This window comes from Bidens hawaiensis, unplaced genomic scaffold, assembly GCF_021521415.1.
Source record: "Bidens hawaiensis isolate Kalapana, Puna unplaced genomic scaffold, B.hawaiensis_p1.1 tig00005003_1, whole genome shotgun sequence".
Lineage (NCBI taxonomy): Eukaryota > Viridiplantae > Streptophyta > Magnoliopsida > Asterales > Asteraceae > Bidens > Bidens hawaiensis.
This window is the reverse complement of record NW_027491315.1, coordinates 410699-435145: the sequence shown is the minus strand read 5'-3', so window position 1 is coordinate 435145 and position 24447 is coordinate 410699.

Here is a 24447-nt window from a genome sequence, read left to right as displayed (position 1 = left end):
CATACATGAAATTTCCATAGTTAAACATAAAACCGTAGTGAGACACCGTGACCTCTCCACGTAGCTAGATACCTGAAAGACACGTAAAATAATTTAATCAGTATAAACTGAGTGAGTTCACAAGTTTTGTGACTCGATAAAATGCTTTATAATATAATTCTCATAACGTCATGAATGCAGTATCCATGACTTGCAGTGTAACGTGAATACATGAGTTCGTAACCATTCCTTGACTATATATATACACCATAAAGCCCCACATAACATCCCACGAGTCCACGAGGGAATAAATAAATCGGAAAACTAAACACCCGTCTTATAAAGTGGCGCGACCACTTACGAGTGGGTTGGTCAGACCAGTAGTACTACCCATAGAGTTCCTCGGCTATAGTTGCCTATAGTTTATGGTTACAATATATACCGGGGACTTTATGTACCATGAGCGCGCCAAATATCTCATGTACACACACATTGTAAATCAAGATATACACCATGATAAAACATATTTAAACACGTGTCCCTCGCCCCGAAAACAGTTTAAAACATAGTGAAAATAGTGAAAATAGGGGCTGTGAGACTCACCTTAAATGAGGAATAATGTTCCGTTATACTTGGCGAGTTTCCTGTATTATATCGTATACGTATGCACTTCAGTACATAATATATAACTATTAATACTTAGCCCGATACATACTTATGAGGTGACGGTATATATGTATACTTTTTATACATTAGCGATACGGACGTTAGACAACGTCTTATACTTGTAATGTATATCCGTTATATCCTCTTTATATATATATCCTCCGAGCATTAGGGAATGCTCGATACAAATTATTCGTCGGTAATCATGACGTTCGTGACATGCTTTAGCCTAATAGGTTTTGGTGCTCTCATCGTTAGTCCCCAGGTAGGTAACGGGCCCATCTATGATATATTCGTTTACCAGCCTAGGCAGGACGTCCCGACTACCGGCACCTCCACCCTTCCAGTTACTCGCAATGTCCATCACAAAAACCCGTATTTTATATTTGTTGCACATATATAGGAATATATGTGTATGACTTGTATACTTATTTTGTTATGTATATATTATAAGTATTATTAATATTCTTTTTAAATCTTATAATTATATTACATGCTTTTACCATTATCCTTGACCCATACAATATTGTATATTTACATTTACTTATATATATCTTACGCGTATTCCCCGTGTATTCATAGGATTATACGAGTGTATTTATATATATATCTCTTTGTTTTAAAGCCATTATATCCATGTATCCTCCGCGCAAAGGATTGCACTTTTATATATATTTTAGTATCCGATTTCCCGTAGTCGTTTCTCTTATTATTTTTGTTACTTTTATTATTATTATTATTACTATTATTATTTTTACTTTTATGATAGTAAAAATATTTATTCTCATACTACACCCGATACGGTTTTTAATACGTTAGTTATATACCCTTTTTAAAGTTTAACATAACCAAGATTCCGTCTTTACATTTATATTATCTTGTTTATTTATAAGTGGGTTTTATTACTCAAGATCTTAACTAAGTGTTCTATTAACCTTAACATTCCTTAAACACCCTTTTAACACTTGTAATTTTTACCCAACATGATTTACTCCTCATTATATGTCATTTTAACACACTTCAAGTTTATGTTCATGATTCATCACCTCATTATGTATATGTATCTTAGGCTTAGTCCATGTTTTTCTACTAAACATTACATGGCATTAGTACCTTGGGAATGTCGGTTTTTGAGGCGTTCTTGAGCGGGTTTAAGGCGAGATCCAAGTTCCTTGACGTTAATCACGATGTTGAGGGTCTACATTATGTTTAAATAACATGAAATAGGTGAACTAGGGTCAAGTAAAAAGATGAAACCGTGGCTGGACAGAATCTGTGTTTTTCCAGCCACCATAAACTGTTACAACTCGAGTTTTCGGCTTACCTAATGCTGAAATGAAGCCGGAAATGGATGTTCAAAAGGTAGTTCGTGATCCTTGCGAGTTTCCTTGGATTCCTAAACAAGAATCACCCAAAAATACCAAGTGGTTTGTGAGATATGAACAAAAGAAGAGAGGGGGTACTGCTGGAAAATGCAGTTTCCAGTAGTGACCTTCGAAGGTTCAAAGCTTCTTACCGAGTTTTCCGGGAAGAGATCCGTTCAAGGCTTTCTACCACGGTTTAAGGATTTCTTCTAGCTTTCCAACGATATATAGGGTTCAAGATGTTAATAGTAGAATTATAGAGAAAACAGGTTGCAAAGAGGCGGCTGTGGTGGTGCACTGCTGCTGCCTTCGGCCGAGAGAGGAAGGGGTTGTTTTTGGAGTTAAGTTTCTTGAGTTTGGGTGGTGATTTTTGATCAAGAAAGCTAGAGTATATATAGAGTGGAGGATGGAAACATAATCCCTTAAATTGGGGAATCACAATCCCATGAATTAAGGGTGGCAAATCACTCATTCAAGTGCAATAGTAGTCAAGGCATGGTGTAAATTGTTGTTTATTTGGGAGGGGAATGGGAGGCCGGCTCTTGGAAGGCTTTTTGGAGACTTTTTGGTGGCTTGCAAATTTCCAAGGTCATGATAATGTTGGTGATGATGATAGTTAGATGGATGATGCTATGGATGATGATGAATATGTTAATACATGGATGTATGTAATGGTGTTTTGTCTTGTGTTATAACCGAATGGGAAAAGTTGGGGTTCGGCTTTGGGCTGCAAAGGGAGGGTATTATGGTCATTTAATAAATATATTGGTTGTCCAAATGTAGTGCTAAGTTCAATCTTGGTTCGGGTCTTAAATGGATAGTCGTTAGGACGAGTAGTTTATCGAATGAACGAGTTATGGGAATTATATTGGACTTGGGTATTATGAGCTTCTCTTAATTTATTTGGTCACCTATAAAATATTATAGATGGTATGGAACCCGGTATTTATTTCGGTTCCCGGTATGATGTATATTTAAATTTAGCCCGGAGTTATATTCGGTTAAATAGTGCTCCATATTGTAATCTTTCATGGATTGTTTAAATTATTATCTTCATATTATTCCGACTAGTATACCTTTAAACACTTCATAGTTTCATATCTTGATCGTCTCACTGTATAATGTGTCATTAATTTGGCCGGTTCGGCGACTATATTCCATTATTTAAACGTTTTTGACGTTTCGGTCCTAATTAGGGAATTAGGACATTATTGGGCAAAGTCTTACCATTACCCATTATATTGGATCATAGGTATATATTTAGCTTGATATGTTTGTCACCTCTGACTATTACTGGGCTGTCTTTATCATATAGCCGTTCTCATCGGCTCTTTATACGATCCTATAGGCATAACGACTGTTCTCGTTCACATTTCAAGTATACTATGGTTTATACCTCATATAAATTATATAAATAATACGTAATTTAAATCAAATATATACATTAGAGTGTGAAAAATTACCGGGTGTCACATTCTCCCCCTGTTGGAAGAATTTTGTCCCGAAATTTGTTGTTAGTTATCCGTTATAGTTGGGTCCGGGAAAAGGTGTGGGTACTTCTTTCGAATTTGATCTTCTCTTTCCCAGGTAAACTCGGGTCCTCTTTTAGATTTCCACTGTACCTTCACTAACTTAATCCGACTTCTTCGTAGTTTTTGTTCTTTCCAGTCGGTAACGGCTATCGGTTCTTCAACAAAATGTAATTGTTCGTCAATATGTACTTCGTCTAGGGGTACGATTAAAGATTCATCGGATAGACACTTTTTAAGGTTCGACACATGGAATGTGTCATGTACCCCATTAAGTTCTTCAGGTAGCTTCAACTTATAGGCCACGGGACCTATCCTTTCTATGATCTCAAATGGTCCGGTATATCTTGGGCTGAGCTTGCCCCGCTTTCCAAACCTCGGAACTCCTTTCCATGGCGAGACCTTTAAAAGAACTTTATCTCCCACTTGGAATTCCAAAGGCTTGCGTCTCACATCCGCATAACTTTTCTGTCGATCGCGGGCCGTTTTCAGTCGTTCTTTTATTTGAAATATCTTGTCAGTAGTTTCTTGAATTAGTTCGGGACCCGTCATTTGTCTATCGCCTATTTCCGCCCAGCACAAGGGCGACCTACACTTACGACCATACAAAGCTTCGAACGGTGCAGCCTTTATGCTCGTGTGGTAGCTATTATTATATGAAAATTCCACCAAAGGAAGGTGAACATCCCAGCTACCACCAAAATCAATTGCACACGCTCTTAGCATATCTTCCAATGTTTGTATAGTTCGCTCGCTTTGGCCGTCAGTCTGGGGATGGTAGGTGGTACTCATATCTAATCGCGTGCCCAAAGCTTTTTGTAACGACTTCCAAAAATGAGACGTAAATCGACTGTCGCGGTCGGAAATAATCGAGACTGGGACTCCATGTCTTGACACGATCTCTTTTATATATAGTCTAGCTAACCGCTCCATCTTATCCGTTTCTTTGATAGCTAAGAAATGCGCGGATTTGGTTAGCCGGTCGACTATCACCCATATGGTGTCATAACCACCTGGAGTCCTAGGTAACTTCGTAATGAAATCCATCGAGATTTGTTCCCATTTCCACATGGGAATCTCGGGCTGTTGTAATAATCCGGATGGTTTCTGATATTCCGCCTTGACTTTTGCGCAAGTTAAACATTTTCCCACATAATTTGCTATATCACCCTTAAGATTAGGCCACCAATAGTATCCCTTTACATCTTTATACATTTTATCTGCACCGGGGTGCACGGAATACTTCGTCTTGTGGGCTTCATCAAGTATTCTTTCACGTAATCCTCCCTTGAGAGGAACCCATATTCGGTTGACAAAGTACAGGGTACCGTCTTCTTTGGATTCTAAGTTGTCAACCATACCACGGAGACCCTCGTCTTTGATATTATCAGGTTTCAAAGCTTCTCGTTGGGCTTCGTGGATAAGGGTGGTGAGGTTCGTACTTATAGTTAGCCCTAAGACTTTAACACGTGATGTCTTCACCCTTTCTTTCCTGCTTAAAGCGTCTGCTACAACGTTCGCCTTTCCAGGGTGGTACTTGATTACACAATCATAATCATTCAATAATTCAACCCACCGTCGTTGCCTCATGTTTAATTCTTTTTGATCAAATATATGTTGTAGGCTTTTATGATCGGTGTAGATTGTGCAATGGGTGCCGTATAAGTAATGACGCCATATCTTAAGTGCAAACACCACTGCGCCCAATTCCAAATCGTGAGTGGTGTAATTTTTCTCGTGCACTTTGAGTTGTCGTGACGCATACGCGATGACTTGATTTCTTTGCATAAGGACACAACCAAGTCCTTGATGCGAAGCATCGCAATAAACTACGAAGTCATCCATCCCTTCTGGTAAGGCTAGAATAGGTGCACTGCAAAGTTTCTGTTTTAGCAACTGGAACGCCTTTTCTTGTTTATCTCCCCAATTAAACGACTTATCTTTCTGTGTGAGCGCAGTAAGGGGTTGTGCTATCTTCGAGAAATTTTCAATAAACCGTCGATAGTAGCCTGCCAGACCTAAAAATTGTCGTATTTCCGTTGGCGTCTTCGGCACTTCCCAGTTTTTAATGGCCTCTACTTTTGAAGGGTCAACATGAATTCCCTTCTCGTTGACGACATGGCCTAAAAAGTGTACTTCTCTTAGCCAAAAATCACACTTTGAAAACTTTGCATACAACTTCTCCTTTCTCAACAATTCTAAAATCAATCGAAGGTGTTGCTCGTGCTCTTCTTCGGTTCGGGAATAAATTAATATGTCATCTATAAACACTATCACGAACTTGTCAAGGTAAGGTTTGCACACTCGATTCATTAAGTCCATGAACACGGCAGGTGCGTTCGTTAGCCCAAAAGGCATGACTAGAAATTCATAATGACCATACCTCGTTCGGAACGCAGTCTTTGGTACATCGTCCTCGTGTATCTTCAGCTGATGGTACCCGGATCGTAGGTCTATCTTGGAATAGAAATTAGATCACTGTAATTGGTCAAACAAATCATCAATCCTCGGTAAAGGGTACCGATTTTTGATGGTCAGTTTGTTAAGTTCCCTGTAATCAATACACATACGGAACGAACCGTCTTTCTTCTTGACAAATAGTACCGGGGCTCCCCAAGGTGAGTAGCTCGGGCGTATGAAACCCTTGTCTAGTAGCTCCTGTAATTGATTCGATAGTTCTCGCATTTCCGAGGGAGCTAATCGATAAGGTGCTCGCACTACTGGTGCAGCTCCTGGTACTAGATCGATTCGAAACTCCACTTGTCTTTTAGGTGGTAACCCTGGTAGATCTTCTGGAAAGACATCGGGGAAATCTCTTACTATAGGTATACTTTCTATCTTCCTTTCTTCATCCTTCTTCTCCACCACGTGGGCTAAGAAAGCTTGACACTTCTTTCGCAAGCACTTTCGTGCTTTCATACACGAAATTAACTTCATCACAGTGCCACGTCTTTCTCCTTGAATAGTCAGCGTTTCACCACTTGCCAAGGGTATGCGGATTTGCTTGTCATAACAATTAACTTCAGCATGGTTCTTTGCTAACCAATCCATGCCTAAAACGACATCAAAACTTCCTAAATCTATCGGCAACAGATCTACGTTAAATTCATGTTCTCCCATCACTGGTACGCAACTTTCCACTATATCGTCTGATCGTAACTGTTTGCCATTAGCTAATTCTATAGTATAGGGCGTTGCTAATTTACTAGGTGCTAAACCAAGTAGGTCTTTAAATTCAGTGGATATAAAACTTAAATCCGCACCAGTATCAAATAACACAGACGCATAGTGGTTGTTAAGTAGGAACGTACCAGTGACGACATTTGGGTCTTCCTTATCTTCACCCGCCCCGATAACAAAAGCCCTAGCTTGAGCTGTATTCTTCATCTGCGGACAGTTCTTGATAACATGACCCGTATTTCCGCACCCATAACAAGCTCGTGGTGTCGTTTTCCCCGGTTCTTGCTTCACAACTACTGCACCATTCTTAATTCTACACTTAGCTTCCACATGCCCTCTCTTGTGACAATGCTTACACACAATACTTGAGCAGTCACCAACATGATAATACTTGCATTTGTCACACCACGGGTTTGACCCGCTATACGTCTTCCGTGGTTGATCCGTGGTCTGGGCGGCATACACTTTCACAGTTTCTTGTTTCTTGACAGGGGGTTCTTTGGAACTTGACCCTTGATTACGAGAGGCCCAGCTCCTCTTGTGATTGTTATGGCGGCTGTTGCCGCGTTGGGAGAATGGTTGGCTTGCTTCCTTCTGAGTTGGCTTTCCTAGGGTGCCAGCTCGTACTGCATCTTCTGTCAGACTCAGACCTAATTCAACAGCCTCGGCCATGGTCGCAGGCCTAGTGGCCGTGATTGGTCCCCTGATAACTGTTGCTAATCCCCAGATGTACCTTTCAACTCTCTTTTCTTCAGTGGTGGCCATATGAGGAACTATTCGGCATAGCTCGTGAAATCGCGTGTTATATGCTGTGATGTTGGCTCCCTTCATGGTGAGCGTCCAGAACTCATTTTCCAACTTCTGCATCTCAGTCCTTGGGCAATATTTCTTTTCCATCATCTCCTTTAACTCTTTCCAGGTCTTACCATAGGCCACGTCTCGGCCTAGGGTTTGTACTTGTAAATTCCACCACGATAGGGCTTCATCTTGAAACATACATGTCACGTACAACACTTTCTGTTTTTCTGTGCATCCACTGATTGCTATCACAGATTCTGTCTTCTCGATCCAACGGATAACTCCTATGGCTCCTTCCGTTCCCTTAAAGGACCACGGTTTGCATGTCATGAAAGTTTTGTAGGAACATCCTCGTTCCTCACCGCCAGTCTCTGGAGCTACATTTTCAGTGTTTGCGGAATTCCTTCGTTCTTGACTTGAGTCGCCCCTACTGGCTTCGTAGGCGGCTATCGCTTGCGCTATGACTTCTTGTAATTGCGCAGGTGTATTAGGTAAACTGTCGTTCCTTCTCCTTGGCATTTTCCTTCAAGTTGAGAATAAGAAGGATCGGTTAGTATTGGCATCACGCTTGTATGTAAGTAGTTGTAGGGTTCGATACTTATTACATTCACACCCATATATTTGCTTATAGTCATACTCATTAATCATATACTCGCATACATAGATTTTATTATTACATCTCATTATACCACATCGTATACTCATACACATATATCATAAACATAACTTCATTACATCAAAAGATTTGATTACATAAGTTTATGTTTAAGTCTACTACAAACTCCTACAACATACAAGCGTTTTGCCAAAAGATCGGGTCGTAGTCCGTAATATATTACTTCCCATACATATGATTACTACCCGCTAATACTAGTCTATAGTCGCTTCATGGCATCGGTGGTGGCGGTGGTGGAAACACGTCTCCCAAAAAGGCTTGAATTGTCTTAACCTCATTCTCCAATTTCATCACCCTTCGTTCGGCGGCAGCGGCCCGACTCGTTCCCACATCAGCTAAGTGCAATGCATCTCTTACCATATGCTCCAACTTTAGCACTCTCATCCTTGCGTCCGAGATCAAGTCATAGTGATTTTCAAGGCGGAGACTGGTCTCACAGGCCTTGCCTTTCACGCTCTCCATAAACACCTCGACCCTTTGCTCCCAATCTATACGCCATTCCTCAAGGGCCTTTCTCTCAGCCTCGGCGGCTGCTGTGGTCGGTGGTACGGGGACCCCTGTATCATCGGAGGTAGCGCGCCCTTGGGGGCGTGAGGACTCGCCTACCTCATGTATAGTCCGGGGCACCTCATCGTCGGAGTCCGTGGCATACCTTTTCAGCCCAGCGGCTCGTATCTCCTCGGAGGGCACTGCAGCCAGCTCCTCCATCTCCTCAAGGTCGTCGTCGTCATAAGTTACCTTGTCGTCCTCATCGAGCCTGATTACCTCGGTAGGCTCGTCATCGGAGATCTCTATAGGATCATCAGGAATTGGAACAACGTCGCTCATATGGACACTGTTGCTATCAGTGTTAGAGTCAGAGCCGGAGTCGGAGTCAGTGATGGCTAGGCCATGATTTGGATCATTGTTCGGGAAGGCCATCGCTGAAAGGATTAAGGTTTAATTAGTGATAATATCGTTTTTTTTTTTTTTTTTTTTTTTTCTATCCCTTATTTTGGTCATTCCTATACTAGACCATTAGTTGCGATAAAGGTGTCGTGAAGACACGTGCACTCTCGTGTAATGCAAGTTTTGAAAACATGTCATGCATGAAAAACGTTTTCATGAGGGAATCTAAGGGGTTATAGCCTAGACTCAGGGTTGAATCCTAGTTCGCTATAACCTTGGCTCTGATACCAGTCTGTCACACCCGGTCCATAGGCGGAAACAACCGGTGTGCGACTCATGAAAGGTTTTTCGAGAGCGCGGTTAAGCAACAACTATATGATAAAATACATGAGGATTTCATTCATAATATAAGTTTTACAAAAATATCCATAAAAAAAGTTTACATATAACATATTGAGATTTCACAGTTATGTCCTGCCGAAGGGAGATATAACCGTGAAAACTCCAAAATATAAAATCCTCATACATGAAATTTCCATAGTTAAACATAAAACCGTAGTGAGACACCGTGACCTCTCCACGTAGCTAGATACCTGAAAGACACGTAAAATAATTTAATCAGTATACACTGAGTGAGTTCACAAGTTTTGTGACTCGATAAAATGCTTTATAATATAATTCTCATAACGTCATGAATGCAGTATCCATGACTTGCAGTGTAACGTGAATACATGAGTTCGTAACCATTCCTTGACTATATATATACACCATAAAGCCCCACATAACATCCCACGAGTCCACGAGGGAATAAATAAATCGGAAAACTAAGCACCCGTCTTATAAAGTGGCGCGACCACTTACGAGTGGGTTGGTCAGACCAGTAGTACTACCCGTAGAGTTCCTCGGCTATAGTTGCCTATAGTTTATGGTTACAATATATACCGGGGACTTTATGTACCATGAGCGCGCCAAATATCTCATGTACACGCACATTGTAAATCAAGATATACACCATGATAAAACATATTTAAACACGTGTCCCTCGCCCCGAAAACAGTTTAAAACATAGTGAAAATAGTGAAAATAGGGGCTGTGAGACTCACCTTAAATGAGGAATAATGTTCCGTTATACTTGGCGAGTTTCCTGTATTATATCGTATACGTATGCACTTCAGTACATAATATATAACTATTAATACATAGCCCGATACATACTTATGAGGTGACGGTATATATGTATACTTTTTATACATTAGCGATACGGACGTTAGACAACGTCTTATACTTGTTATGTATATCCGTTATATCCTCTTTATATATATATCCTCCGAGCATTAGGGAATGCTCGATACAAATTATTCGTCGGTAATCATGACGTTCGTGACATGCTTTAGCCTAATAGGTTTTGGTGCTCTTATCGTTAGTCCCCAGGTAGGTAACGGGCCCATCTATGATATATTCGTTTACCAGCCTAGGCAGGACGTCCCGACTACCGGCACCTCCACCCTTCCAGTTACTCGCAATGTCCATCACAAAAACCCGTATTTTATATTTGTTGCACATATATAGGAATATATGTGTATGACTTGTATACTTATTTTGTTATGTATATATTATAAGTATTATTAATATTCTTTTTAAATCTTATAATTATATTACATGCTTTTACCATTATCCTTGACCCATACAATATTGTATATTTACATTTACTTATATATATCTTACGCGTATTCCCCGTGTATTCATAGGATTATACGAGTGTATTTATATATATATCTCTTTGTTTTAAAGCCATTATATCCATGTATCCTCCGCGCAAAGGATTGCACTTTTATATATATTTTAGTATCCGATTTCCCGTAGTCGTTTCTCTTATTATTTTTGTTACTTTTATTATTATTATTATTACTATTATTATTTTTACTTTTATGATAGTAAAAATATTTATTCTCATACTACACCCGATACGGTTTTTAATACGTTAGTTATATACCCTTTTTAAAGTTTAACATAACCAAGATTCCGTCTTTACATTTATATTATCTTGTTTATTTATAAGTGGGTTTTATTACTCAAGATCTTAACTAAGTGTTCTATTAACCTTAACCTTCCTTAAACACCCTTTTAACACTTGTAATTTTTACCCAACATGATTTACTCCTCATTATATGTCATTTTAACACACTTCAAGTTTATGTTCATGATTCATCACCTCATTATGTATATGTATCTTAGGCTTAGTCCATGTTTTTCTACTAAACATTACATGGCATTAGTACCTTGGGAATGTCGGTTTTTGAGGCGTTCTTGAGCGGGTTTAAGGCGAGATCCAAGTTCCTTGACGTTAATCACGATGTTGAGGGTCTACATTATGTTTAAATAACATGAAATAGGTGAACTAGGGTCAAGTAAAATGATGAAACCGTGGCTGGACAGAATCTGTGTTTTTCCAGCCACCATAAACTGTTACAACTCGCGTTTTCGGCTTACCTAATGCTGAAATGAAGCCGGAAATGGATGTTCAAAAGGTGGTTCGTGATCCTTGCGAGTTTCCTTGGATTCCTAAACAAGAATCACCCAAAAATACCAAGTGGTTTGTGAGATATGAACAAAAGAAGAGAGGGGGGTACTGCTGGAAAATGCAGTTTCCAGTAGTGACCTTCGAAGGTTCAAAGCTTCTTACCGAGTTTTCCGGGCAGAGATCCGTTCAAGGCTTTCTACCACGGTTTAAGGATTTCTTCTAGCTTTCCAACGATATATAGGGTTCAAAATGTTAATAGTAGAATTATAGAGAAAACAGGTTGCAAAGAGTCGGCTGTGGTGGTGCACTGCTGCTGCCTTCGGCCGAGAGAGGAAGGGGTTGTTTTTGGAGTTAAGTTTCTTGAGTTTGGGTGGTGATTTTTGATCAAGAAAGCTAGAGTATATATAGAGTGGAGGATGGAAACATAATCCCTTAAATTGGGGAATCACAATCCCATGAATTAAGGGTGGCAAATCACTCATTCAAGTGCAATAGTAGTCAAGGCATGGTGTAAATTGTTGTTTATTTGGGAGGGGAATGGGAGGCCGGCTCTTGGAAGGCTTTTTGGAGACTTTTTGGTGGCTTGCAAATTTCCAAGGTCATGATAATGTTGGTGATGATGATAGTTAGATGGATGATGCTATGGATGATGATGAATATGTTAATACATGGATGTATGTAATGGTGTTTTGTCTTGTGTTATAACCGAATGGGAAAAGTTGAGGTTCGGCTTTGGGCTGAAAAGGGAGGGTATTATGGTCATTTAATAAATATATTGGTTGTCCAAATGTAGTGCTAAGTTCAATCTTGGTTCGGGTCTTAAATGGATAGGTGTTAGGACGAGTAGTTTATCGAATGAACGAGTTATGGGAATTATATTGGACTTGGGTATTATGAGCTTCTCTTAATTTATTTGGTCACCTATAAAGTATTATAGATGGTATGGAACCCGGTATTTATTTCGGTTCCCGGTATGATGTATATTTAAATTTAGCCCGGAGTTATATTCGGTTAAATAGTGCTCCATATTGTAATCTTTCATGGATTGTTTAAATTATTATCTTCATATTATTCCGACTAGTATACCTTTAAACACTTCATAGTTTCATATCTTGATCGTCTCACTGTATAATGTGTCATTAATTTGGCCGGTTCGGCGACTATATTCCATTATTTAAACGTTTTTGACGTTTCGGTCCTAATTAGGGAATTAGGACATTATTGGGCAAAGTCTTACCATTACCCATTATATTGGATCATAGGTATATATTTAGCTTGATATGTTTGTCACCTCTGACTATTACTGGGCTGTCTTTATCATATAGTCGTTCTCATCGGCTCTTTATACGATCCTATAGGCATAACGACTGTTCTCGTTCACATTTCAAGTATACTATGGTTTATACCTCATATAAATTATATAAATAATACGTAATTTAAATCAAATATATACATTAGAGTGTGAAAAATTACCGGGTGTCACACTAAGTGCATAAACAACCCGTTAACGCGCGTATTCGATAAAGTCAACAACTTTCGGGGGTAAATTGGGAACCCTTTGTCCCCGGGATTAACTAAGGGTGGTTTTGGTAAATACATGGCCTCGGGAGCTGATGTAATTGAATTTGGTAATGTCAAGGCTTTAGGTCAATCAAATCATGTTAGAACGACTCGTAGGATAAACGAGTCGATACGTTTAGTTAGTAATCTTTGTGTGCAATCCGACAGGCTTGTAAACTGTGGATTGGCTTTGAAGTTCTCAAACTATTTGGTGTTTGTGTGGCTCGTTTCAGGTGAGTTCATGATGCCCCTTTTAAATCTTTTTACGTTTTGGGCTAGCATACACACTGTAATACAATTTTACACGATTTTACTCGTTACAACTATTCGGATGATATTACATAGCCTTATTTGTATTTATGCATTTATAAAACTATTAGTGGATTATATTCTATGCCTTAGGATATTTTAGACTTGTTTATGGTCATATATTCCTTAAGGTTATACATATTACTTGTGCTCTAAGCTCGAGGTTACTATTAGGCCTAGTATTGAATGCCTAGATTATCCATTATTTATGGATTGTATGTAATGAAATTGTTGGTTGGATATTTGAATTAGATGAATGCGTATGTGTGTATGTGAATGTGTTGGTAAACTGTGACCGGGTCAAATATATTACTCAAGGAAGACCCGGGGTGAGGAGGCCTGTGTTGCATGTTTATGACGCGGCTGGGTCAAATATTTTACTCGGGGAAGACCCGGGGTGAGGAGGCCCGCCTTTCTATAAACCGTGGTCGGGTTAAATATATTACTTGGGGAAGACCCGGGGTGAGGAGGCCCGTATCACGTGTTTGGTATGTTAAACCGCGATCGAGTCAAATATATTACTTGGGGATGACCCGGGGTGAGGAGGCTCCTGTTGCGTTACGGATGGATGGTGATCTTGGCCGGGCCAAACTATACGACTCAGGTTCTTAAATCATGTGGCGGGCCCTGACAAGCCCGTGAGGGGGGAGGCTCGTGTGGCATGATCATCATCGGATATTACGTGTTTGGGTTGTACGTGTGCTCGACCCTGAAAGTTATACGTGGATGTTATATATATATATTGTTATATATATAGGGATGTACTTAAAGGATGTTTATATATGTATATTTTGTATATGTACATATGTATGAGAATGTTTAGTCTTCGGTAATGATGACTTAATGAATGTACTCTTTTTATTTTTAAAGTTTTGGCATGACTATCTTAATTTCCATTACTGATATTATTTATTTAAAACTTGAACTCACTCAGCTTAAGCTGACTTTGTGTGTATGTTAGTGTGAGTTTCAGGTTTAGAGGAGGATGCTTACCGTTTGGACATGCTCGAGACTAGTCGAAAGGTTGAAGGCATTTCTGGTCGAGGATTTCCAATAAAACGGATATAATATTTATATTTGATTTTTGGACACTTGTACCCCCGTATTTGGGATTTTCTTTAAATAATTACACTTTTTCCGCTATTATTTACTCTGAACTTGTTTTAAATAAAAACGAATCGTTTGGTTTTAAATTTTTGTGAAATTCCGCTGTAGGATTCCCGGGATTCAGGGTGTTACACACCCTTTGTCTTTCTTTATTTATCATTTGTATCACAGTGTTGAAAGAATCCACTTCTGCAATATCAGGATCCACAACATTGTCCTTCTCTAAAATCTCATCACCAGATATGTCTTTATGGGTTGTTATCGGATGAAGGTTTTCCTCAGATAGTGCCACCCCTTTGCCTTTTATTTGTCTTTGGGCAAGTTGTTTAGGGGTCTCTTCTTCAAGTTCAATCTCTTTCTCTCCTGACTCCCCCTCAACTTGAACATCTCTTTCAGTGACTTCTTGATTTATCATTTCAGGTACATTAGATGTTCCAACAACTTCATCCTCATTTTCCTCATCTGAACTGGCATATAAGTTTACAATCAGTTTAAGGCCTTCATCTTCTTCTAGATTCTCCCCCAGTTTTGGTGCATCTGAGGTGTTCTCAACCTCAGCGTGCCCCTCTAGGGTTTGAATTCTTAATATTGCTTGCTATAACGCAGTTTCAAGAGCCTTGTTTTAGTTTTCCACGAAAGCATTCTTTTCTTTTAGCATGATGTTTCTGAATTCCAGGGCAGCATTCTCAGAAATCAAGTCATAGACATTTGGGCTGGATGGTGGTGTTTCTTGAGTGGGTTTGGGTTTAGGTTCAGAGAAAGGTTATTGGAAAGAGGTTTCAGGCGAAGGTAGTTTATAAGCTTCAGATTCATGTGAGATGGGTTGGGTAGGTTGAATGGGTTCAGTTGGTATGGTCACATGTAGAGGTGAGGTTGGTGGTGTGATGTGTAGTTTTGTAATAGGGGATGTTAGTGGGGTTGGATTGTGTGTGTCTTGATCCTGTTCAGGTTCTGAGTGGACTGGATTAGTGGTGGCAGGGGATGATGGTAGGTCATCATTTGCAGGGTCAGAAGCAATTGACTCAGTATCCTCATTGTCTACTGTAGGATTTGGTGAATCTGGAGGAGTGATCTTGTTTAAAGTGTCAGTTACATTTGAAACTATACCGGTAATAACGTCATCATCATCATCAATGTGTTTTGTTGCTACATGACTTGGACCCACAACTGGTTCATCAACTGGATCAGTAACCCCAACTTCTTGTCCTTGATTTCCCTCTTGATTTTCAGTTTGAATATCAGATCTTGCACTAGTAAATATAGACATCTCATTGCCAACCGGGTCAAACACAGGTTCATTCACCCCAGCATTGCCACCCAAATGCTCTACCTCCTCTTCTTCATGAGCAATTTGTACATTCACAGGCTCATTACCATCACCATCACCTCCATCACCTTGATCATCGTCACCAACATTGACATCATTTTCATTTCCATCATCTTCATCATCACTGTTACCCGGAGTGTGCGGTACATCAATAGCACCTAATGCTGGAACAGGTAGCCATGGGAGAACATCGCAATCAGCATTGTCAATAAAGTTACTTTTGGCATCCTTCATTCGTTGACAAATATTTGGGTCTTGCAATCTCAAAACTTCTCCTGTATGTTGAAGGTCCGGCAATGACCTATTGATCAGAGTCTGCAGGAACCTTGGATATATCAGGAACCTTTGATTCAAATCTATCTCAGCATTTGATACCAAACCATTGAAGATGAGTCTTGACACATTAAATGGTTGCTGATAGAGAATAGCGACTGTCAAGGTAGCAAGATCCTTTCTCAAAAGTGTCCAAGTCCCTCTCCTTGGATATAAGGACTGAATGACATGATGGATTAGGAATATGTAGATTAGTGGGAAGCTGCCCTTTTGAAACTGTCCTTCCTTAACACCCCCTTAGTAAACCATAGTTTCATGAAAGACTCTCAATAGTCTCAGGGTTGAGTAAGATTGTTGAGCTTCAAAGTTATCATTCAGGTTTAATGCTGCTCTTATCGACCCTTCTGTAATTTTAATATCGTGATTTAGGATAGAGGCCTCGATCCTCTTCCCTTTAACGTCATCCACATATGTAGTTGAGCCCCAAAAATTTGAAATATGGTTCCTATAAATAGTGGGACTCTCAGTCAGGGCAACCCTCAGGTTGGAGTTGTTCAGGAATTTTATCATAAGTTCCACCTCCCTGTTATCGTCATTAACCTCCAACAGGACACACATATTATGCCTCTTTTCAAATTTCATGGCCATTAGTTATGCAAAAAGAAAAGAATCATCAGTATTCGTAGAAGCAGAAACAATAAGCGAGAGTAGTTAGAAAAGAGTAGCGTCTTCAGTAACCTGTTCCGTAGTAATATGCGTACCTGCAAAAACAAGTAATCAATTAGTAAGAAATTCAATTAGAAATCCTAATTCCGAAATCGGCGAGACGATAATCGAATAACAATATCTTACCGAAGTCGAAACAGAGCTAATGGCTAATTTCAAAGTATATTCGAGCAGGAATTGAGTATTCAAGTAAGCAGGAGATGCACGAGCAAGAGGTATTTGCAATTAGGTTTTAAGAAAGGGAAGAAGAAATATGTGAAAAAGTTTCTAAGTCCCCCTTTATACCTAACGTTTGGGTAGTATAGTACCTCCTTTGTCGTCTAGTGCAGACAGTTGTCATTTAATTTCAAATTTAATGTACCTCCCTTGCTCGAGCATACAGCCTAATAAACAGTTGTCTCCCACTGTACTCGAGTACATAGTACAATTCTTGCTCGACGTACTTATATGTTAAGATGCTCGAGAACCATTATACTCGAGATAGGTTGCTTGAATATACTTGTGCTCGATGCCTTAAAAGTAAATTAAAGTTACTTAACTTGCTTGCTCGAGTATAGGATCATGCTCGACAAGAAGTGTACTCGTCAGTACTTTGTGAAATTCATTATGTTTACTGGACACACTCATTGCTGAACCTTTCTCGACTATGCATCATGCTCTACATTACTTAGAAATCTATCATGACCAAACATATGCTCGAGATGAAACTCCCCTTAGTATTGTTGTATCCTTTGCTCGACTGACTTAGATTACTACACCTCAATGTGCTCGAAGTACCTTCATGCTCGAAAGCCTTAGCAGATTTAATCCTTCCTATGCCTGTACTCGAACACTCAAACTTAAGAGTCTAACACACTAGTTCATCTAGTTCCTAAGCTTGAACTCACAGACCAAAGTGTCTAGCACACAACCTTGCTCGAAACACTTAATGTCTCCTATCTTTCAGTTCTTTGTGCTAAAAAACTTAGGTCTAACCACTTAAATGCAATCATGCTCGAAACACATAACATCAATTGTCATGATCTAGCAGGTGCTCGAAAGTAAGATCAATGCTTGAATATATTGAGTTCATCAAGATGTTCGAAAGTAACATGCATGCTCGAAATACGTAGATGAACCCTACAGTTCATATAGCATATTCGAAGCAATGTAATCATACAAACAAGCAAAGTTTCTTTGCTCGAAACACTTAAATGCTTTTCAATTCATATTGTGAAATCAATACATCCTATGCCAATCAGTATGGACATTTTCACACACATCCTTTGCTCAAATTGCAATGTTGCATAAAAGATAATCAATTCGGAACATTGAGTTGACCTAAGCAATTAGTTTAAGGTGAATAAGAGATCAAATTTCAGTTGAATATTCTTTTGAAAACATTTTCATAGAAAGATCCCAACATGGGATCAGATTGTTTAAAAAACTCACACCATTTCATAGGAAGCCTTATTACGATTTAAGTCAGGTTGACATTAGGCAATTGCACTTAGCATGATTATCATAACATTTGTGATATACTTCAAAGTTCAATTAAAGCTTAAGTGAAGAATGGTTACATTTTGGACTTCAGGTTGTTCCTTATCTCTTCTTAAAGCTTATTTAGCTTTCTCCAATCACCCCAATTTGACTTCAACCCCCTGTTGCCTTGGTAAAAATTTGTTTTTATGAGCAGTTTATTTGAAAATCTATATGAATATCAGACTATAAGGTTGAATGTAGAACTTACATGCCATCCGGACTTACATGCCTTACATTTAGGGTGTTTAGAACTTATTTTGATGCCCCACCCCTGTAGTTCCCTTAGTGCCCCTTAAGTCATGATATATTATTATTTGATTTACTACTTTGAAGCAATTTTCTTTTTCTATATTTTTCCTTTTTCTTTCTTTTCTTTTTGATAAGATTTTGTATAGCTATACTTTTATATCTGCTTAGATATTTTTTAAATATATTTTTGTGTGACCAAAACACCAACAGGCTCGTGTATGATTGGATAATTGCCTTTCTGCAAATCATTTAGAGAGATGTGTAAGGAAACATACCTTGGTCTTCAAATGAGTCACCACATCATACTTAGCATGATTATGATATTTGTATCACTTATTTCTCTACACTCATGAAAAGATACTCAAAGCAAAATGTCAATTTACTGAACCAAGATCCTTTAAGCCTATATTTCGTGGGTTAGGAATTTAAACAATATACTATCATTTCCCATAAGGTTGGATGCAATTTCTATCCAAAAACCTTTAAGCTTCTATAAAGCTTATAACTGAATAATCTTATCATGTCCCTTATGAGATCACCAAAAAAAGTGTTGCTTAGACAAAACATTTTACAGTTTCAAAACCATTTCTTCTGAAAGTTCATTTTAAACATTGATTTTGAAAACAGTGTTGTCATTTAAGCACATTTGATAAGCACACACTCGAACAATATCAAATACATTCATTCAGACAGCATAAATCCTTCAGATAAGCACATAAGTCTGTCGAGCATGCTCAGAAATCCTTCGAGCATACACGGAAATCAATCGAGCAACCTTAAGATCTATCATTTCAGAGTCTATGCTCGAGAGACTTCATGAAAGTTCATGACATTAATACTGTGCTCGAGTAGTAGACTTGTGCTAGAAATACTTAGAAAGCTTTCCAGGATATGTCCATGCTCGAATAGCAAAATGTTTCCTTTGTGCTCGAATTACTTGGAAGTTATCAAGTGTGGTTTGCTTGTGCTCGAAGAGCAACAAACATACCATCAGACATGGAATCATGCTCGAAATACTTGAAAGGTTTCCAAAGCATGTTCCTATGCTCGAGCAACTGAGACATGTTATCTGTGCTCGAAATATTTAGAAACTCTTCAGGTAGCACTGTCTATGCCCGAGGAGCAACAGACACAGAATCAAGCATAGATTCATGCTCTAAATACTTAGACCGCAAAAATATATCATGTATGCACAGATCTAAGCACTGTAAACAAAAACATTTAGTTCATAATAATCACTCATTCAGAAACAGACACAAACATGATTCATGCAATCAAAATAATCAGTCAAGCAAGGGAATAAATCATGCAAACATTCATAGTGAGAAACATAGATAATCAGTAAGCACCTCACACAAGCACACATCATCAATCAGATTTCATCAGCATTTATCATACCTAGGCATTTTAACAGAAAGTGAAAACTAGTTTTATCTAATGGTTTGGTGAATAAATCAACCAGATTATCTGACGTATCTACTCGTTTCATTTCTGTTAAGCCTTTTTCATGACAATCCCTAATAAAGTGATGTCTAATCTCAATGTGATTAGTCTTAGAATGTTGGACGAGATTCTTAACAATGAAGATAGCAGCAATGTTATCAATTAAAATTGGAGTAAATAAGAAATTCAGACCATAATCCAGCAGTTGATTATGATTCCATAGAACCTGTGCACAGCAAGCGGATGCAGCAATCTATTCAGCCTCAGCAGTTGAGATGGACACTGTAGTCTGCTTCTTGCATTGCCATGACACCAACTTGTTCCCTAAAAACTGGCAACCTCCTGATATTGATTTTCTACTCATCTTGCAACCATCATAGTCACTGTTTGTGTAGGCCATCAAATCAAATGAAGGGTTCTTTGGATACCAAATCTGGTTTTCCTTTGAGATATCTGAAAATTTTTTTTACTGCTAGCATGTGTGAGACCTTGGGGTTAGCTTGGAATCTTGCACAGACACACAGCAAACTTAATATCTGGCCTAGATGCTGTAAGATACATCAGTGATCCTACCTTGGCCCTATATTCATGCTGGTCCATCGGCACCCCCTTCTTATCAGGTATCATATTCTCATGTGTGTCAATTGGTGTAGACACTGTCTTGTAGTCCTGGCACTTGAACTTGTTAAGAATCTCTTGGACATACTTTGATTGATTGATAAAAATCTCATCTGCCTTTTGCTGCACTTCAAGTCCAAGAAAGAAGTTCATTTCTCCCATTGAACTCATCTTGTATTTAGACTTCATTACATTCTTAAATTCTTTGCACATTTGTTCATTGGTAGAGCCAAAAATGATGTCATCTACATAGACTTGCAACAGCAGCAGATCCTTGTTCCATCTTTTATAGAACAGGGTCTTGTCAGTAGCTCCTCTACAGAAACCATTGTCTAATAGGTGGTTTGATAACTCATCATACTATGCTCTAGGAGCTTGATGTAGTCCATACAAAGCCTTGCTGAGCTTATACACCTTGTTAGGATGGATTGGATCTTCAAATCCTGGAGGTTGAGTCCCATACACCTCCTCATCTATCTGTCCATTCAAAAATGTAGATTTCACATCTAATTGATAGACTTTTATGTTCATAGATGCTGCATATGCTAGAAAGATTCTGATGGCTTCTAGTCTTGAAACTAGAGCAAATACTTCTTCAAAGTCCACCCCTTCTTCTTGTAAGTACCCTAGAGCCACCAACCTTGCTTTGTTTTTAATGACAATGCCTCTTTCATCTTTCTTGTTTCTAAACACCAATTTGGTTCCAATAGCATATTTGCCTCTAGGCTTGTAAACCAAGTCCCATACATGTAAGTCCTTGAATTGAGCTAACTCTTCCTGCATTGCCTCTACCCAGCTGTTGTCTTTTAAAGCTTGATTGATATTCTTTGGTTCAACTTGCGATAAAAAGCAAGCATACAGAAAGATGTTTGCCTTTTCTGAGGAACTTCTTGTCACTCTCTCATGCAAGTCTCCTATGATGTTCTCTGCAGGATGATTTCATTCAACAGAAGTAGTCTGTATAATTTGTTGTGCTGACACTTCTGTCTCACGATTTGTCAGGTTCATGTCATTAGCTTCAATCTCAGATCTTCCTTTAATTTCAGTATCTATTTGAGCTTGAGAAGTTGCAGAAGATGAAGCTTCATTTGATCCAATTTGGAGAGAGTCAAACAAACACTGTAACCTGTCTTCAAATTCATTTGTCATTTCAGGTTGAACTGGTTGCTGACTTTGGATAGGTTGACTCTCCAGATCACTTAGTCCTTTATTGGAAACTTCAACTGCAGCTTCTTGTCCGTTCATCTCAACTTCTGCTGCTCCTTGACTGCATCTTTCAAAGGTAAATCCATTTGGTTCAAGAGCAACAGATGACCATAGTTTGTCCAGATCAAGTTGATTCTGTTTTCTTTTGTCATCAACACTTGTTCTGTACATGCTGTTATCCATGTCTTCATTGTACATTTTGACGGATTTGATCATCTTCTCTAAATCAAAAAGCCATTTGGGTCCTTCAACATTATTGAAATGGTTTTCATTGAAGATGATGTCAGAAGACTCAATGACTACCATGTGCTCCTTCACATAGACTCTATAAGCCTTTGAATGAGACGAGTAGCCCACAAAGAAACATTCCAGTGATTTTGACTGGAATTTATTTAGATAGTCCTTTGTATTTATAAGTGAGCATCTGCATCCAAAAGGCTTTAAAAACTTCACATAAGGCTTTCTTTTGAAGATAACCTCATATGGAGTTTTATGTTGAGCCTTGTTTAGTAGAACCCTGTTTTGCCCATAGCAAGCAGTGTTGATTGCTTCTGCCCAGAAGGTGACTGGCAGATTTTCATCAGCAACCATGGTCCTTGCAGCTTCAATCAAAGTCCTGTTTCTTCTCTCTGCAACACCATTCTGCTCAAGAGTTCTTGGAGCACTATACTTTTGAAAGATCCCCTTAGAAGTGCAGAATTCTTGCATTTGACCATTCTTGAATCCTGTCCCATTATCACTTCTAATGACCTTAACTTTCCTTTCAAGTTGATTTTCCATCTTCAGCACATATTTCTTGATCAACTCTGGGGTTTCATCCTTGCTACTCATGAAGTAAACCTAAGTGAATCTTGAGTAGTCATATGTGATCACCAGGCAGTATCGTTTCTATCCAATACTTGGAACACTCACTGGATCAAAAAGATCCTTGTGAATTAGTTCCAATACCTCATCAATGGTATTTATCAATTTGCTTTTATGAGAGGATTTGTGTTGTTTTCCCTTTAGGCAAGATGTGCATTTTTCTTCAAGCTTAAATTCTCTGGTGGGAAGGCCAACAACATGTTCACCTTTCACTAGCTTGTTCTTATTCTTCAAATTGACATGACACATCTTCCTATGCCACAATTTAGTCTCATTTTCATTGGATTTTGAAACAAAACATGAACCACCCCTGGATGTAGCAGTATTCATTCTAAGCTCATAGATGTTGCCATTTCTTGGAGCCATCATCATGATCATCTCAGTTGGAATCACAAATTCAGGCTTTAGGATTAGGCAGTGTTCATCATTGAAAGCCACTTTGTACCCTTTGTCACAAACATGAGAAATGCTGAGTAGATTATATTGTAGTCCTTCAACATGCAGCACATTCTCAAAGGATACCTTGCCATTGGTGAGTGTGCATCTTCCAACAATCTTCCCTCCATTTTTATCACTCCCAAAAGCAACTGGACCTTCATGATTAGAGAAAACGGGATAGATTGGAGGATGTTGATCATATGAGTAGCTTGAAGATTGCTCATATTTGTTCTTTGGTTGAGGTCTGGCAAATGTCAAATAACTCATGTTCTTTTCTTATCTTCTCATAGTGTTTCTTCATTTTGGGGGTGATTTTAGGCAATCTTGGAATCTTGTCATCTTTCATCTTGTTTGATCCCTTTTTTTTCTTCTTTCCTTTTGATGATTTGGTACTCCCACAGCTGCAAGTACTTCCATCACTGGTGTATTCACTCCATTTCTTCTTTGATTCATCTTTCTCTACAACCTTCTTCTCCTCTGATTCATCATTTTGCTTCATACCAAACTCTCCCTTATCATTAAGAATTACATCTTCATACCTCTTTCCAAACTAAGTTCTATCTTCAAACACATTCTTAAACTGTTTCAAATACTCATTCCTGCTCTCCTTGTCTACTTTTATTGGATAACTGTTACAAAAAGGTGGTGGTACCTTCTTGTACTTCTCTTCATCTGTCATTTTATCTTCAAATACAACTATGTTTCCAGTAGACACTAGACTCTTTAAGAAATCCATTTGAATTCTCAGTTTAGCGTTCTTAAGTTTTTCATCTGCATACATCTTCTTCAGTCCCTCAATCTCAAATGTCATTCTTGATTTAGTTCTGTATGCTTGCATACAATCTTCTTCTAATCCCTTAATCTGGTTTTCATAGGTTGCCTCATTGGTTTCATACCCATTTAGATAGGCTTCCTTTCTACCACATTCAGACTTCCACTTTCTAACCACCTGATTAAGTTCATCAATAGTTAGGAGAAGATCATAAATAGAGATATCGGAATGTATCTGTGCATTTGAAGATTCTGCTTTGTCCTGCACCTTGGCCATAAAAGCAACATTTACTTTTTCCATCTTTGCAGCATGATTACTCCAATAAAACTCTCCATCTTGAGGTACCCTTGTAACTGGAACATTCCCTTGATCTCTAACCTGATTTACATTGTTTTGCTTGATTCTGTTCAGGTTATTGTGAATCCGTAGTTGG